At 42.0% G+C, this 16,532-nt stretch overlaps 1 long non-coding RNA gene across 1 annotated transcript; it reads left to right on the forward strand.

Annotated features, from left to right (window-relative positions):
* Positions 1 to 7,561: 7,561 nt before the first annotated feature.
* On the forward strand, positions 7,562 to 12,613 carry LOC125687956 (uncharacterized). The gene is made up of 3 exons (XR_007374535.1): positions 7,562 to 7,630; positions 9,937 to 10,111; positions 11,882 to 12,613. It is a non-coding gene; the product is annotated as an uncharacterized LOC125687956 (long non-coding RNA).
* Positions 12,614 to 16,532: the final 3,919 nt, after the last annotated feature.

The following is a 16,532-nucleotide window of genomic DNA, read 5'->3' on the forward strand; positions in this document are numbered from 1 at the left end:
AGGGTCACCAACCACCAGACCAGGCTGCCCAGAGCCACATCCAGCCTGGCCTTGAATGCCTCCAGGGATGGGGTACAAGGACTTGCAGGCAGGTGCTGCTGGCAAAAGACCCTTACATTATTTTCCCCAAAGACCAAGATCCTGAATTCTGGATGGATGTGGCTCTGGGCAGCCTGGTCTGGTGGTTGGTGACCCTGCCCACAGCAGGGGGCTTGAAGCTGGATGATCACTGTGGTCCTTTTCAACCCAGGCCATTCTGTGATTCTCTTATTCTAATTCAGTGTGGTTGTATCTTTCAGGTTTCATTTAAGAACAGAAGGATCTAACATCCCTGGGTTTGAAGACAAGCTGGTAAGCCAAAAGGCTAGAAAATAAACAGGCAGAAAGCCAAAGGCACATTTTGCAAAGGCTGGGTTTTTTAAGCCCATTTATGCTTTCTTTTCTTTCTTCCTTTAGTTCTCTTTTTTTCTTTGGAGTCCCACTTGTAAGTGTGGATATTTGGATGAAATATCTGCTGACAAAGGGTACGAAGGATCTCAGGACCTCTTGGAAGGTTGTTTTTTTCTGGAATGCAATGAAACCAACTTCTGTTCTGGCTGAAGGCTGCACTCTTAAATGGTGCAGAAAATGTCTTTGTTATATTTGGGATGTCTGTCACATCAGTGCCTGTGCTTCTACAGAAACTTCTGTTAAAAGAATCTACATTTCATGGACTTACTGCTGACCATTTCTCAAGAGGCGCTGTGTTATTTTGCCAGATATTCTTCTTTTAAAATAAGAAGGAACAAATCCTCTGCTATGGGAACTGAAACTCACAGTCTGTGATGTCTTAAATAACTTATCCTAAAACTGTGGGAGGTAGGTGATGGACCAGGTTGGGAAGCAATCTGCATTTTCATAGGTATACTGAAATATGCAGCTCACAACAGCAGCTGAGTAATTTTCTTTGTCTAATCATAAATATTTGTGATAGAACACTAACATATACATCTAAAATCAGTCGCACAGTATTTTTTTCCAAGACAAATGCTATTTTTTCCTCTTGAAGTCAGATGGATTATGTCAGAATTTGTATAGAGAATACAGAGATCGTTTTGCTGTCGATGCAGAGTGTTGTTATTTTGTGTGCATGAGACAACTCCATCTTTTCTCACCAGCCATATGACTTGTCCACACAACTGACATTCTTACCAAGGAATGGATTCTGTCCTGTGGATTTTCGTTTCTATACAACTGTGAAAATTCCATTTAAATTTGAGGTCTGTTTAAATCATCATGGAATCATAGAATGGCCTGGGTTGAAAAGGACCACAGTCCAGTTTCAATCCCCCTGCTGTATTGCTAACCATCAGACCAGGCTGCCCAGGGCCACATCCAGCCTGGAAGCAGAGGTTTCATTGCCAACTCTCTTGTTTGAAGTCTCACCTGCCTAACATTTGAGAAATGTGGCAGCTCTGTGAGTGATTTCTGGGATCTGTGATACAGAACACCCTTAGCTTTCTTTCCTTAAGCATTAGTGTTACCCCATCCTTGATAGTAAAGTGATAAACCCAACAAAATCATAGCCCAGAGTTTGCTGATAACAATTGGACAGTGTGCACTCCTTCATCTGAAGTAGTTTTCCACTCCTGCAAAGGTAGCATCAGTTTGAACTTTAATGCTTAACTTTACTTTAATACCTAAAAAAAAAAGGTTCTACCTGATAAAAATGTAAAGATGCTCTGAAGGACATCAGTGTGCAGTTTTTTTTCCTTGCTCATACTCAATCATACTTAGTGACGTAAGATAACATAGAAACACACTTCTAAAAATTGTAAATGCTGAAGAGCCAGCAGAAGGCCCTAGGAGGTAAAATGATTAAATTCCGAGTGTGTTTGGAAAAAATCTCTCAATCTGCATTTGGACTGAATTCTCTGCTGCTGTTTATGATGCACAGTGCCACAGATCAACCAAAATAGTCATTGCTGGGTTGTATTTTTATCTGTGGGTGTTTCTGGGAATAAATACGTAAAAGTGAAATGCAGCATTCTGCTGAACTGGGACAGAAACAATATTGACTTCCAGTTGCTAGGAGTGATGATTACCTTTCTCTGACTTTGTGCATGGGAACAAAACCAACAAATAAATTGCCACTGGTATTTAGACGGGCTTAAATTAGTATTTTTGTACAATTATATTTAAGTGTACATTTGTTGTGGGGTTTTTTTGCTGGGCTTAATTAGAACTTGGAGCCCAGCTGTCGTTTAGCAGAGCACTTAGATCCTGTGAGAACTTCCCAGACTGATTCATACCCATGTTTGGGTTTTTTCTTCTTAGATCAGGGCTGTGAGCAGCAGGGCTTGCCTCAGTGTTCCCTTTTGCTCTTGGTACCAAAGCAGTGTTTTGGTTCAGCCAAAGCAGTTTTTCAATTTAGGTTTAATTACAGGTGAACTGTTTATGTTAGTACAACTTACTGATGTGTGCCTCTACCTGCCGAGTGCCCTTCTGAGCCCGCTGTCAGATGGCAGGTATGAAAGAATGTATCCAAAACAGTGTGATAGCAAGTGTGGCAAAAAGCTTTGTGGGAAAGAAGTGAGCTTGTTTGTTCTTCTCTCAACTGTAGTGATAATGACTCATGCGTTGCTTGTAGCTTCCAAAATACAATAGAAGTAGATCAAAAAGCAACTGGGAACTCTGCTTTCTTTATGAACAGATGAGGAAAGGCTTAAAGAAAAAAAGAGGAGGCAACACATCTTAGGATTTGAATCAGACAACTGCAACAGCAAGTTTGACCAAAGGTGAATGAAGAATCATGTTAAGGGCTGATCACGACTTTTAGTTGACTCTGATGTTGTCTTTGGCTGATGCCAAAGGAAAGATTTGGAAAAAGGAACATGACTGATTTGATGCCTGGTTAGTGTTTACATATTCTGTTCAAGCTTTACTGTGCCCATGTCCTGTGTGGTTTCCTTCAGGGAGAGCATTGTGTAAGCTCATCTTTTCTGCTATCCCTGCTGATTCAGGCACATTTGTTCTTTGGGAAGCCGGGAAACTGAAGAAAATGAAACCTTCAGCATTAGACAGAAGGGGCAGTTTGAGTGAGTAGCTCCCTGTGGCAGAAGATCTTGTGAATGCAAATGCTGCTCTTAGCACTGAGGCATATCGTGCCTGTTTATCATTCTGCTCACATAATTGTTTTGAAAGTTTAATAATATGAAAGCCTTATTAACACAGCTGCATTTCAGTCAGATACAATATTTATCCGTGGGGGATTACCACATCTTTTGTTTGCTTGTGTTTTATACTTTAATATCTACTTTTTTTCCAGTGTGAGAAGGTTTGCTAAATGGAGAACTTCTATTTAGAAGTATAACTTAGCTATGAAAGGTGAGTTAAGGTGGTGGAAAAGCACTGGCAACAAAAGTAATCTAGTGTTCTATAGTAACATAATACTGTAATCTAGTATTCTAATCTAGAATACTAGAGGTGTAATCTAGTCTTTTTCTGCATTATTTTTGTTTTGTATTGTCTTAATTCGATCTCTGAATATCTGTATCCTTCTGCTTGTCTGTTTGCAGTGTAAACATGTGGATGTGTGTATCATCATTGCAGTGGATTATCTGAGACAGTTAGGTCTCAGACAAGATCACCTGGTAGAATGCAAATGATTGTTATTAACAGCGATCTTAGAACGTTGCACAAACAGTAGAAGTGTGTTTTGCAGCCCTGTTATGAGACGCAGTGGAGAATTACTTGTTTTCCTAGTTACTAAATCAACAGACAGCTAACTGCCTCGCCTGAGATGACAGGAGGGCTGTGGATTATGTGGAGGAACTAAGCAGCAGCTAGACCTCCAGGCTCCCAAGTCTGTGCAACCCCAGATACTCCCTCCAGCCACTTCAACCCAAAAACTGAGATATTGGAACGTGTAACCCGTGTCAAGAATGGAGAATGCAATCGTTGCTGTGGGTGTGATTCTGTTTGTTGCTTTTTTACCTTCAGCTGCTGCTGCATGGCTATTCTTGGCCTTAAAATTGAGCAGTAGCTTTGCTGTTTGCTCTGAACCCAAGCTCCAGTTGAGTCAAGCGGAGCTTTGAAGGTTTTCATGAGGGTAAGCTGAGGGCACTGACTATAAGAAGACTTTTCCTTCCTCACTAAAAACCTAGGCATCAACTTTGAATACAGATAATGAGAGGTAACTTGAAGGATGACACTGAGACACTGAGTCTTTGAAACAGCTTTCTGTGCCAAGCCTGCCACTTCTCAATTATTCTGTTTCTACTTCTTTGTGAGTTGCAGCCTGTGAAGAGATGCCATGTTGAAGTCTCTGAAGCCTGACCTTCCATGTCGCCTTTAATTGAAGGTTGGACCGGGGTCAGATTCAGCCAGAGCATAACTACAGACAATCACTAATTTTCTGTAATGCCACTGCTTCCCCAGAATTGAAGCTTCTGTTACACACACATTTCTCCTACCTTCTCTGATTTCTAGCCCTCAGGATTTCAGAAAACAATTCAGTGTGGTGCTGAGTTGAGTTTTCAGCAGTCTTAGAAAAATAGTTCTGTCAAACAACAGATACCTTTCTTCTCAGTGGGCAGCGTTTTTGAACTTAACAAACAAGGTCACTTCATTTTAATTGGAATATCATTGAGGATTTGGATAGAAGTGCCTTCGCAGTTTCCCAGTCTGCATAGTGGCAAATCAGCTTTGAGCAGTGACAGTTTTAAAGCCGGTTGGAAAATCTTTAATGGGAAAATTGGTACAGTAGTACCAGGTGTGCTTCTTAGAGAAACGTGTATTGTTAATGATTAGGTTACATGGTTACAGGCTTGTCAAGCATTTGCAGCAAAGCCAGAGAAAAATCACACAATGCAGGTAAAACAGAATAATAAATGAATCATGTTTTTGAGGCTACTTGCTCTAAAACACGACAGTAGCTGCTAATGAAGTTTACTGATGAGACAAAATTGGAAAGCAATATCAAAACACAGGAAGACTGAAACATTGTAAAGAAGTACCACATAACCTCGAAGACTGGAGGAATAGAAATAAAGTGCTGTTTGGTATTATTCCATGTAGTGGACTAAGAAAAAATATTGGTTAGAGGAGTTTTGAAAGGGTAGAGAGAAACCATTTGGGTATGGTTGCCAGCAGCTTGTGTTCAGGAGACCAGCAGTTAAGTGTGTCCCAAATGAAGACAAACCAAGTGTTACATCTCTAGTTGCTGTTTTGAAGAACATGGAGGAAGCTAACGCTCAGCAGAACTCTGCCATGCAAGCAGATCACCAACAAAAACCAAACACGTTTATTTGAAGCTTGGATTCCCTTGCTTGTAGTAGCAGAGAACATGAACGCGTGATTCAAGGCTTCCTTTCCCACCGTATTATCAGTTATTTTCTCAGAATCATAGTTAAAATATTTGCAGGCTCATTTGTTGTGAGTAATACTTTTCTCTGCTGAAATGTAACAACCTCCAAGAAATCTGAGAACAATTTTAAAGTGAAATTACCAGTTAGGTCAGTTCTCTAGGTTGTGCCAGTACAACCCTGCCTGATTTGCTAAGCAATAAATATAAAGGGAAAGGCTCAATCTTAATGAGGCTACTATGGATGATTTCAACCAGAAGATTTCATCCCCCTGTACTCAGCACTGGTGAGGCCGCACCTTGAGTCCTGTGTTCAGTTTTGAGCCCTTCACTGCAAGAAAGACATTGAGGCCCTGGAGCGGGTTCAAAGGAGGGCAACAAAGCTGGTGAGGGGTCTGGAACACAGACCTGATGAGGAGAGGCTGAAGGAGCCGGGAATGTTCAGCCTGGAGAAGAGGAGTCTCAGGGGAGACCTTATTGCTCTCTATAACTTCCTGAAGGGAGGTTGTGATGAGGAGAGGTTTGGCCTCTTCTCCTAGGCAACGAGCAGGACCCGAGGAAATGGCCGCAAGTTGTACCAGAGGAGGTTTAGGTTAGACACAAGGAAGAACTTTTTCTCTCAGAGAGTGGTCAGGCACTGGAATGGCTGCCCAGGGAGGTGGTGGAGTCGCCGTCCCTGGCAGTGTTCAAGAGGCGTCTGGATGAGGAACTACAAGATGTGGTTTGGTGCTTGTGGTGGCAGTGGTGATGGGAGGACGAATGGACTAGATGATCTTGCAGGTCGTTTCCAACCTTGCGATTCTATGATTCTGTGATTTCTGAAGTGCAATGTCTGCTAGTCTGCCCTAGGCAGAATCTTCAGCCCAACTCCCCAAAGGTACAATGAGACTGGCTGAGGATATGGGAGAACTAGCTTGTGTGTTGAGCAAAACTGAAATAAACTGAAATAACCTGCTGCAAAGGTTTCAGGGTTATCTGTCCTTTCAAAGAGTTGACTCCCCTCCTGTTTGTAGTCTCCCTTTAGGTACTGTAAGGCTGCAGTGAGGTCACCCCGCAGCCTTCTCTCCTCCAGGCTGAACAAGCCCAGCTCCCTCAGCCTGTCTTCACAGAGGAGCTGCTCCAGCCCTCTGATCATCTTTGTGGCTCTCTTTGTGGTCATGTGGATAAAAACCACAAGTGTTCCTTTTGGGTGCTAAAGGATGCAGTGTATTCAAAACATATTAAGTAAATGCATGGAGCCCATTGGGCAAGTTATTCAGCAAGCACCCGTGAAAAGGTAGTTCCCTCTCTTTGCGTTTACAAGCTAAGAGTATTCTAATGGACTTAATTCATGAGTCAGTGGACCATAACTTTGCAGATTTCTTCAGAAATGTATCTGAAGTGATATCAAGGTGACAGCAGCTCATACAGACTTTGAAAAACCATCATTTGCAATGAAAATAATTGTCTTCCCTTAGCCAGTTGTAATGTGGCATCTGCTTGAAGCTACTTATCTAGTTTTAGTTAACAATGAAGTTTTTCAGTCAAATGCCTGTCTTAGATGACTCTTTCCTCCCTATTTTCTCCTTAAATTTCAAACAGAGCTGTTCATTTCTCTCCCAATATGAAAAGAGAATAGGTTGTTCTTAGCTTTAAAATACTGGCAGCAACTTATCCGAGATGCTTCGATGCTTTTATGCTTTTTCAGCCTGGCAAGAAGATAGACAATGAGTCAGGAATGTACCTCATGCCTGTGAAAGCCGACCCAAATATGGCCAAGTCTTATGACTCTGAAAAAGAATCTCACTTCTTTTCTTCTGGGGAGATGTACTGAACTTCAACAGTAAAATAAAATGACGGGTGGGAGAGTGATGGAGACGGGGTGAGAAGGTAGTAGGAGGAAGGGGACATGAGCAGGAAACTGGGACTGGCCCTACAAAGGTGTTGGAATGGCTGTGGGGGAGTGGAGACATTTACCTAAATAGTCTGGTGTGTGTGGAGGTAAATGTATGGGACAAACAAAAAGGAGATGACAGCATGTATGGGAAGTGAGAAACTAAGGCCAAGTAAGAGCGGTTCCCTCTGGGGCTGGAGATTGCAGTTCTGCTTCCACGTTGTTACAACAGATTAAGAAATGCTGAAGTTCTGTTATGATGTAAAGAATAGAAAGCTGTGGAATAAATTAATGTTTTCTGTCTTCAGGTTTGGCCAACGTACAATGAAAAAGGCATTGGGATGAAAAAGGCATGAAAAAAGAGGAGGAAAAAGAATTTGAGCTGCTATTTCTATTAAGAATGGATTACTGAGGTACCTAAATTAACATTTTGTACATTCACCATGACAAGATTTGTATTTCAAAAGGAGATTCACCTTGCTTAGGATTCAGATTACCTAAATTTGGTGCATAAAGCCAAATGACACCTAGCCCTTAAGTGAGTGATGTTGTTTTGTAAACTAAATGAAGCAGGGATCTGTGGAAAACCAGCACTAAATCACATAATTAAAATCCATTATAGGGTATCTGCGAAGAGCACTAATTAAAGTGGCGCAGCTGACATTCACTTTGGCATTTCCTGGCTTTTGAATACTTAGATATGCAAATTTCATTAATGTTCTTCTTACACATTTAATTAATGTTGTATATGGTGCATATAGTGGTAGAATCTGGAACATCTGGGCAAGGACTGTAAGTCTGTGCAGTCACAGCACTGAGTATCTGTCGAAGTTCTACTATCTTTGGCTGAGCAAAGGCAGCTGGGATGTGTGATGGTTGTTTTCAGAACGCTGATAGCAGGAGGCAGCCCCTCACTTGTCCATGTCTGTGCTTTTCAGAACAGGAGATGTGTTATCTTTGGACTGTGCTGTGTTATGACCTTAGGTCTCTAAACTTTGTAGTGATAAGGGTGGTTAGTAGTAATTTGTAATAGAAAACCTTCTGATCTCCTTAAGGCCAACCAATGCATGTCAGAACTCCCCAGCTGGATGTTATAGGCTGAGTGTTGCTAATGGACAATGGAGATTGTCATTTTGTTTCATTAGAAATGCCTGTGGGTTTGGAGACATCTATTCTTCTTCCCACAGAGCTCGAAGTGATTCAGGCATGCAGTAGTGACCATGAACATTTCTGGCTTCTATGCATTTCTTAACAGTATTAGATAAGCTGCTTGGTTTTGTAACAGAAAACAGCTCAACTCATCTTCTTTGAAAACGCTTGAGTGGCCAGCACTCGTCTCATCAGGCAGGCAGTCAAGGACGGTCTGGCTGTCTCATTCTTTGTGCTGCAGTCCCATCTGATTGAGCTGGGGGAACAGAGCTTTCTCAGGTCAGGGAGCTTGTCTGAGGAGCTCAATCCCTGTGGATGCCTGCCATCATTCTGCTGTAGCTGTCTTCAGGTCCCTGGGTGCAGCTCTTCAAAGTCAGTGCATTTTTTGGCAGCTCTGGCTCTGTCTTCTCCAAAGTGATTTGGTGTGGTTGGTACAGAGAGGCTGTGATGTCCACTTAGTTTAGTACCATATGCTAAAAGCCTGGATAAGAGATTGAGTTAAAAAATAAATAAAAAATAGTGGTAGGTTTATGTGCTTGCATGGAAGGCTGTAGAATGACACCTGGGGTGACTGGTCAAATATATATTTATATATATATATATATTTATATATAATATATCCCCTGCTTGAGATTGGCAGGGGAATTTGGCCCAGCATGCAGGCATGTGGATGAGCAGCAGGATCAAAACTTTCCATTCCAATTGAAATAACAAGACAAGTCATCTCAGGCACTCTGACAAACTTTGGTTTCCTCAGCAGCATTTTGATCAGTGGTTAAGTACCAGTGATCACACTTCAAATGATTACTTTGTTACACAAGGGAGAAATGCTAGTGTTGATGTCTGAAATGACTTCCCCCTGCTGTAGGTGACACCACAGCAAATAAAAATAGTGGGCATAGCAAGCAAAAATGTTATCTTGCAACCAAAGTGCAAATAACACTTCAGTGCTGTGATTTCACTGTCATGTAATGCTTTATTTGGGACTACATTGCAAGCAAAATGGAAAATTACTTCCAAGAAAACCTGAATCTCTGTGGAGTAGAAGTCTCAAACGTTCTATTTCTTGGATGCTCTGCAGAGCAAGCTGCAGTTTAGTGAGTAGGCCTCTCAGACCCACTAATCTGACCTTGATGGGAGTGAAAGGCTTAATGGCAAATCCGGGGAATTTAGAGTCAGGTGATGAGGCAAAAAGTAAAAGGAGGAAACCAAGATAGATAATATCAGCACAAGGGTGTAGACTTATTTTACAAAGTAACTGATTTTTACAAGAAGAATGGAGTCTTTCAGGCCTCCAGTGAAATAGTTGACACACTGCCAGAAAGAAAAGGGAGTCAGCTTTTAGTGAGGATGACATCAAGAATAGTGACAAAAACAAGTAGGATCTAATTTCCCTACTTAGGATTTTTCATGACTGTGTCCCTGAGCCTATTAAAATGTTGTGTGCCACATGTTAGCAAGGCCAAACTAACAGGTTGAAAAGGAGAGGCACATGGAAAAAACACAAATAGCAAAGATGCTTAACCATATCCTGGGATTGCTAAGCTCCATCCGGGCTGCTGACTTGCAGGTGCAGGGATACAGTCACCATGAATGTGAAGGCTCTGCATGGCTTTGGAGCTCCGTGTCATTTGGATGTGCAGAATTGACTGTGATTGAAGGAAGTGAATGAGTACTTGCACAGTGTTGCTGAACGTGGTCTTTGGCAAATGCAGATTGCACTGTCTACATAATGCCTACAAAAGGTCAGTTTTCTATTACAAGTAGAGCAAGACCTCATGAGCTTGTTTGGGAAATACGTTGTGGAGTGGGTTGAAGAGAGAAATTTTTCTGTCAGGCTTGGATTTATCTATCGAATTTATATACCAATATAGGTATCCTTTAAAAACGCCCTGGGAAGTAGACAGAAAATTCAGATTCCTTGTTTGGGCTGGGTGGTTCCCTTCCAGTTTTTAGATTGAGCTTAGCATCAGACAGGTAGGCTGAGACAGTCAGAAGGGAAAGGTTCAGTATGCTGAGAATCATTGAATCATTCAGATTGGAAAAGACCACTAAGATAACCTATTCCTGTTGACCCATCCATCTCCACCATGCCAACTAACCATGCTCCTGAGGGCCACATCTACACATTTCTTGAGCAACTCCAGGAACGATGACTCCATCACTTCCCTGTGCCAACAAGAGAAGAAAATTTTGGCAGCAGTCTAAAGAAGTTTTCCAGACAAAACCAAGTTTTCATTTGACAGTGAATGACCAGCAAAGAGACTTGTTCTATAGCAGGAATCTGCTAGTAGCAAAGAAGTAATTTAAGCTGCATTTCTGATCACCCTGAACATCTGTAAAATTGCAGTTAATGAAAAACAAGCCAAAACAAAACAAAACAAAAAAAACACCTGGAAGGCTAAAAGAAGGGAGAATAGATTGAAATAGAAAACTTCCCATGCAGTTTCTGATGTTGCTTTCTGACCCAGTTTATTTTCAAGCCCTTAGGTTTGTGCTTTTAAATTTATTTTGTCTTACTAAGTGGGCCTTACAGCCCGTGATTGTGATCTTATTAGTCATAATATTACCTCACAGGGTTTGGGGAAGAAAAAAAAAGGAGAATGTATAGCCACTGGCAGTCTGTGATCTGAGCATCCTGTTTACTTTTTTTCATTTTTCCCCACAAATATTCTGTTCTGCATCTCCTTATTATGTATGAGAACTCTGCTGCAGGAAATTTACTTCCTGTAGTAGGGGTGAAGCACACACATTTCTTTTTTAGGCTAATGAAAGCTTAAGCGTTCTTACTAGCTGTTTGAATATAGTGGTATGTACTCTGCAGTTGATTTTATTTCTGTTTCCACTAAAATGCATATGTACATGAGGTGCAGAACAAAATAGAGGTTAAGAGAAAAGGTGATGAACTCTTGATATCCATATCATAAATGACTATGGAGGGCAGTGGGCAGAAGATAATCAGGCCTCTGTAATTAGTGTTCTAGTGGTACCCATGAGCCATTCTGAGACTGACAAAACCTTCAGATGAAAGCCTTGCTCTTGGCCTGTACACGTGTGTGCACTCTGGGCTTTCCTTCTGCACATTGGGCCGGATGCTGTCTCAGCAAGCGCAAGCAGCTCTGGCTCCTGTATTGCTCTTTACTCAGGAGACTGGAGCAGGTGTTCCTTTGTCTGCATCCACTGAGGGCTCCTGCCCCAAGCACACCTGCCCTACAAAGGATGGAGCTGATTTGAACACACGCCCAACAAACATGGTTATGCATCAGGAAACAAGAAAATAACCCGGGGTGTGGAGCAGCATTGCATGTAAGCAGTCAGATTGCTTAGCCCAGAACTACTCAGTTCCCTTTCCCTGGGCTGTGCCTTAGCCCTTAGGCTACATTGTCTCAGGCTTCGTTTTGGCCTAATGGTCCCTAAATTTTCTATTACACTGTAGCAAAAACTCAGTAGAAGTTTTCTCACCCTAATTTTCTTGGTAATATTTATTCACAATTCTGATTTTGTCTGAATTTCAGGTATCAGTGTGATGAGTGCTGCTGGGGCAGTTTAAGACATCATTATTTGCACTGCCTCTCTGAGTGGGGAACTGCCTCACAGGAGAGCTGTCAGAGTGAGTGTGTGCTGAGATCCTGCTTGACAACAAAGCCCAACTCGCAGATGGTCGATAACAATGCGTTTGAGTCAAGACATTGGATTGTGAAGAGGAGCAGCCAAAATGCAGGGACACATTTTTCTCCTGCTGACTTTGCTAGAGGGATGGGAGCTTCAGCCCTAGGTGACAGCTAACAGCTGCAGAATGATCGCGTCTTAAACTGAAGCAGCTGTTGCTAAGTGACTGAGCTAAATGTGGCATTTTAATTTTGCAAATTTCACAAATTAATTTGGTGTACAGGTTGTTATCACCTTAGCTATAAATATGTTTATTTTCTTTTTTTTTTCCCCATCTATTTGCATTTGAGACTGCCTAGCAATAACCGGGCAACAAAAATAGAATCCCCAACACTGTCTGCTCTCATTATTGTTTCCTAGCTGATCCTGTGATGTGATTTATATCTTGCCATCTGATTCCCTAATTGCAGTTTGCAACGATGAAGAAAACTGTACAATGCTTGAATTGCGAGCCTGTTTCTGTTAGAAGCACATGAAATACTTATTTGAAGACCAATCAGGAAGCATTCAAATCTTCCTTGGTGACGTGGGCTACTTTAGTTGTGTTGCTTGCTTCCTTCTGGATCTCAGACATCAGGAGTAAGATTAGCCTTGCATTGTGAAAGTGCTTACTCGACATTTCAGTGCAGAAGGAGTACTGCCGGATTTTGTGATCCCACTTCTCTGCCAATGTCAAACAGGTTCATGCAGAACAAGCCTTGCATGCTGAAACCTGGTCAGTCTGAAACAGCGTGTTAGAACAAGAGCTTACAGTTGGACATACTTTGCTTTGGGGATCAGCGGAGAGTTTGGAGACAGATACAGATACCTTGCAACTGGATATCCATGAGAATGAAAGAGCTGAAGAGATTAAGTAGCTCTTTGTACATTCTTCCCTGTGAAGTGTAAAGAACTGAGGGCTTCATTGTTTTGTAACCACTTAAAAATTAAAGGGGAAGAACACTTGCTTTAGCACGGTCCTCTTGAATATGGTGTTCTTAGATGTGCTCTTCCCAGAAATCTAGGCATATGTGCTCAAAACAAAAAAACCCTCCACGCTGAGATTGCACAACAGAACATTGTCCTCTGCTTAACCTGAACGTTTCCAATTCCCTGTGAGCAAGGAGCTTTCCCACACTTTCAAACACAATCCACATACATCAGCAGTTGGCTCACTTTCTGCAACAGCCCTTTGAAAATTATTTACCTTACTTCTCTGGGCCTTTTTTTTCTCTATGCAGCCAATTTGCATCGTACTGCCTGGGTGGGAGAAGGCCACCACCAGCAGACTAAGATTTGGTGTCCTGTTTTCATGCAGGATTGCTGTCTCTTAACACAAAGCATTTGGACAGAGGCTGCCAGTCTGATGCAAACAGCAATATGAAGTGTGTCTGGTTTGGTCCCCCTTGTAGTTCACCAGCCTGCTGAAGATTAGATCTCTGTATGCCTATGCTGAGCCAAGTCTGTCCTATTAGATTTGTATTTCCTATTGCAAATGCAGTCTAAAGGAATGATCTACTCTGAGAAGAGAGCTGGGAGCCAGGAACTCCTGAATTCAAGAAGCATAATTTCAGTCATTTTTTTGCTGCACAGCCTCAGGCTACTGGTTGAGTGAGCTCTTATCTCATTTTCCCCATCTGTAATACTGCTCAAAGGGTGCTTTGGTGATTAATTTATGCTGATGAATTTAATTACTTGGTAAGAATTGAATACTTTGATAAGAATTGCAACAGATCCCAGAAAATGTGGCAAAAAGAGAAGCAGAATAGCCAGCCTTAAAACTGCTGATTAACAAACCCAGACGAGATGGTGAGACTCAGGGCAAGAAACCTCGGCGCAGAAAGTAGTGCAGTTACAATGGTGCATTTTGTCTAAAATAGAGATCCTAGTTGAAATTATTCTTCCCCAACCGGTGCAATGTGACACTTCTCTGATTTCAGAGTGTTTGACAGTAAATTTAGACTGAAATCTCAGTTTTGGGTTGTGGTGCCCTGTGAAAAGGCTCACCTGGTGCTATGATGTTATTTTGCAAGTCCTGCAGGTAGGAATGGGAAAGTATATGTGAAGACAGACAAAACTTACACAACTTGCACTTCCCTCACTTAAGACAACATATCTGCTCCATATTTTATATCTACAACATCATGCAATACAGTCAATTCATGAAGTTTTCCTGGGTCCTGCAGCCCAATCTGCAACTCATCAGTGGTTTGGAGAGCACTGAGATGTACATCATACCAAAGGAATTCTGCAGGGCCAGCTCCCTTGGCAGGCTCAATGTGATCTGTATCTCCGGAGTAACTTTGGTGTTAGTGTGACCAACCAGTATAATTGAATTACCAGCATCACTGTACCCAGCCAAACTGTCCCTGAGCTTTTGCAGCTCCCTCTGTTGGATTAACCATGGAAGCAGCTCTCTAACTGGCAAAATGAGCATTCCAGCTCAGCATTTTTGGTGAGCCAATTTTACTACACACCTATACAAATTACACTGCTGAAGACCTTTACTTTGTACTTTCAATGCACTGTTGTTCAAAGCTGGCAGGAAATGTTTCAAAACTGTGTATATTTTTTTTCTAAACATTTCAGGCAGCTGCTCTATAATCTTTGTGTTATGATTCACTTAATTCATCTCGGACATGATGCAAATAGGTAGGAATGGAGAATGTTACTTCCATATTTTCACAGCTTCCTTGTCAAGCAGCAGCACGGATCACCCAGTGACTCCCTGTCTGTCAATGCTCTGCAGTTTTTGGTTGCTATCCTTGTAACCCAGTGAGACAGAATCAGAGATAAGGAAAGAAACAGGGGAAGGTTTTCCTCTGCAGTTCATTCTCCAGAGCTTTGTTCAGTCCAGTTTTAAATGGCTCAAGCTACTGAAGTGATTCAAGCTCTGACATTTTGGCAGGGTGTGAAACAGTGTCTGGCAGAGGTGCTGTGACTGAAGGGCTGGTTTTGTTCTCTCTGAAATGTGTGGCAAACATCTCTCTAGCTTCAATCAGAACAGGATTGGGTCTTGGGAGTCATGCAGTGTGAATAAGCTCAGCAAAAGCAGCAAAAGAATTTAACTGTTACACCATTACATTATATAAAGCCCTCCAGGCTGGCTGTCCTCTATTTATTTCAGTGTCCTCATATGTAGTGAAAGCAAGAAAAATGAGCTGATTTTGTTAGATTTTGAGTAATGAAATAGCCCTAGATTAGTGGTCCCTGTCTGATGTCTCATTCAAACCACTGCATGCATTGGACAGCTTTTCTTTGTAGACACTGAAGTGGAATCTCTCCAGGGATATACTTTAAAAAAAATCAATACAGAGGGAAAAATAATTGATTTTTAAAATTATTATTATTTCCTTTCTAAGACAGCCCCTTACATTTGGGCAGTCCCAAATGAAAGGTGAATTTATTGCAGTCTGATTCACTGCTCTCTTTCAGAGTCAGTTCCCTTGTTGCCTTGATGTTGCAGCTTTCTTTTCTATTTCTCCCTAATTATGAGTAAAAAGAGATTTAATATACATAGGTGGATTAATTTCACTTTCAGCATTGTTACTATGGATTTCTCCCTGGCTCAGCAGGAATTGTTGATTTCCAGTTACCTGTAAATCTACTGTGTTTATTCCAGATGTTCACAGACAAGGATTTCTTGCACCACTGGACTGTAGTAAAGTAGACAGAATAAGATGGACAGAAAATTACAAGAAAGAAAAGCGATTCTGAGTGTGTGTTGTAAAACCATTCCAGCTCTGTATGCTGGATCCTGGAAGGAAAACCTGTCACAGATTTGACTGCTGGAAGCAGTGTTCTGTGCTGCAGCAAATTTACCCATTTTTGAGTCTCGCTTTTTGTCCCCGAGGCCAGGAAAGTCCAGATCTGAGAGCCAGGCCATGCTGTGGGCAGGGCAGCTGGGAAAGAGACAGCAACCATAGCACACCCTGTGATTTCTGCAGGTATGGTATCTTCCCAGTCTAAAGGCATGCTGTCATGTGCTTAGGATGTTTGTCTGCTTTCACCATTCTACTTTCCATGCTTCCTGTGCTGTCAGCAAGTTCCTTCATGCTCCAAAGACCCAAGTGAATGAGCAGTATTTACAAGCTCCCCCTCTTCCCCCCACCCCACTTCTGCCTACCTCGCAGTGGAGCCCCTCTAACTCTCCTCCAGCGCCTCGTTCCTCGTTTGCAGCTCTGCCCAGATGCATAGAATTTACAAATCAGATTTGCTCTTGTGATTTCTAGTCAAGATGGAGCACTGAGGGACTTGCTAAGGGACTGTCTAGACTACATGTACAAACCAAGGGTTGGCTGGGGGGAATCAGGAAAGACTTTTGAAAATGAGGTGAATGATGAAATGAATGATACAGGCTTGGAGGATGGAGGGGAGGACCAAGTAGGAGTAGATGTTTTTAAGTGGCTGAGGAAGAACAGAGGCAGAGGTAGGCTTTTTTGACTGCAGAGAGAAGCTCTGATATTGGATAAAGCTGAGAGATTGAAAGAAGGGACATTCGGAGCGTCATGGTTACTT

Source organism: Lagopus muta, chromosome 1 (assembly GCF_023343835.1).
Source record: "Lagopus muta isolate bLagMut1 chromosome 1, bLagMut1 primary, whole genome shotgun sequence".
Taxonomy (NCBI): Eukaryota; Metazoa; Chordata; class Aves; order Galliformes; family Phasianidae; genus Lagopus; species Lagopus muta.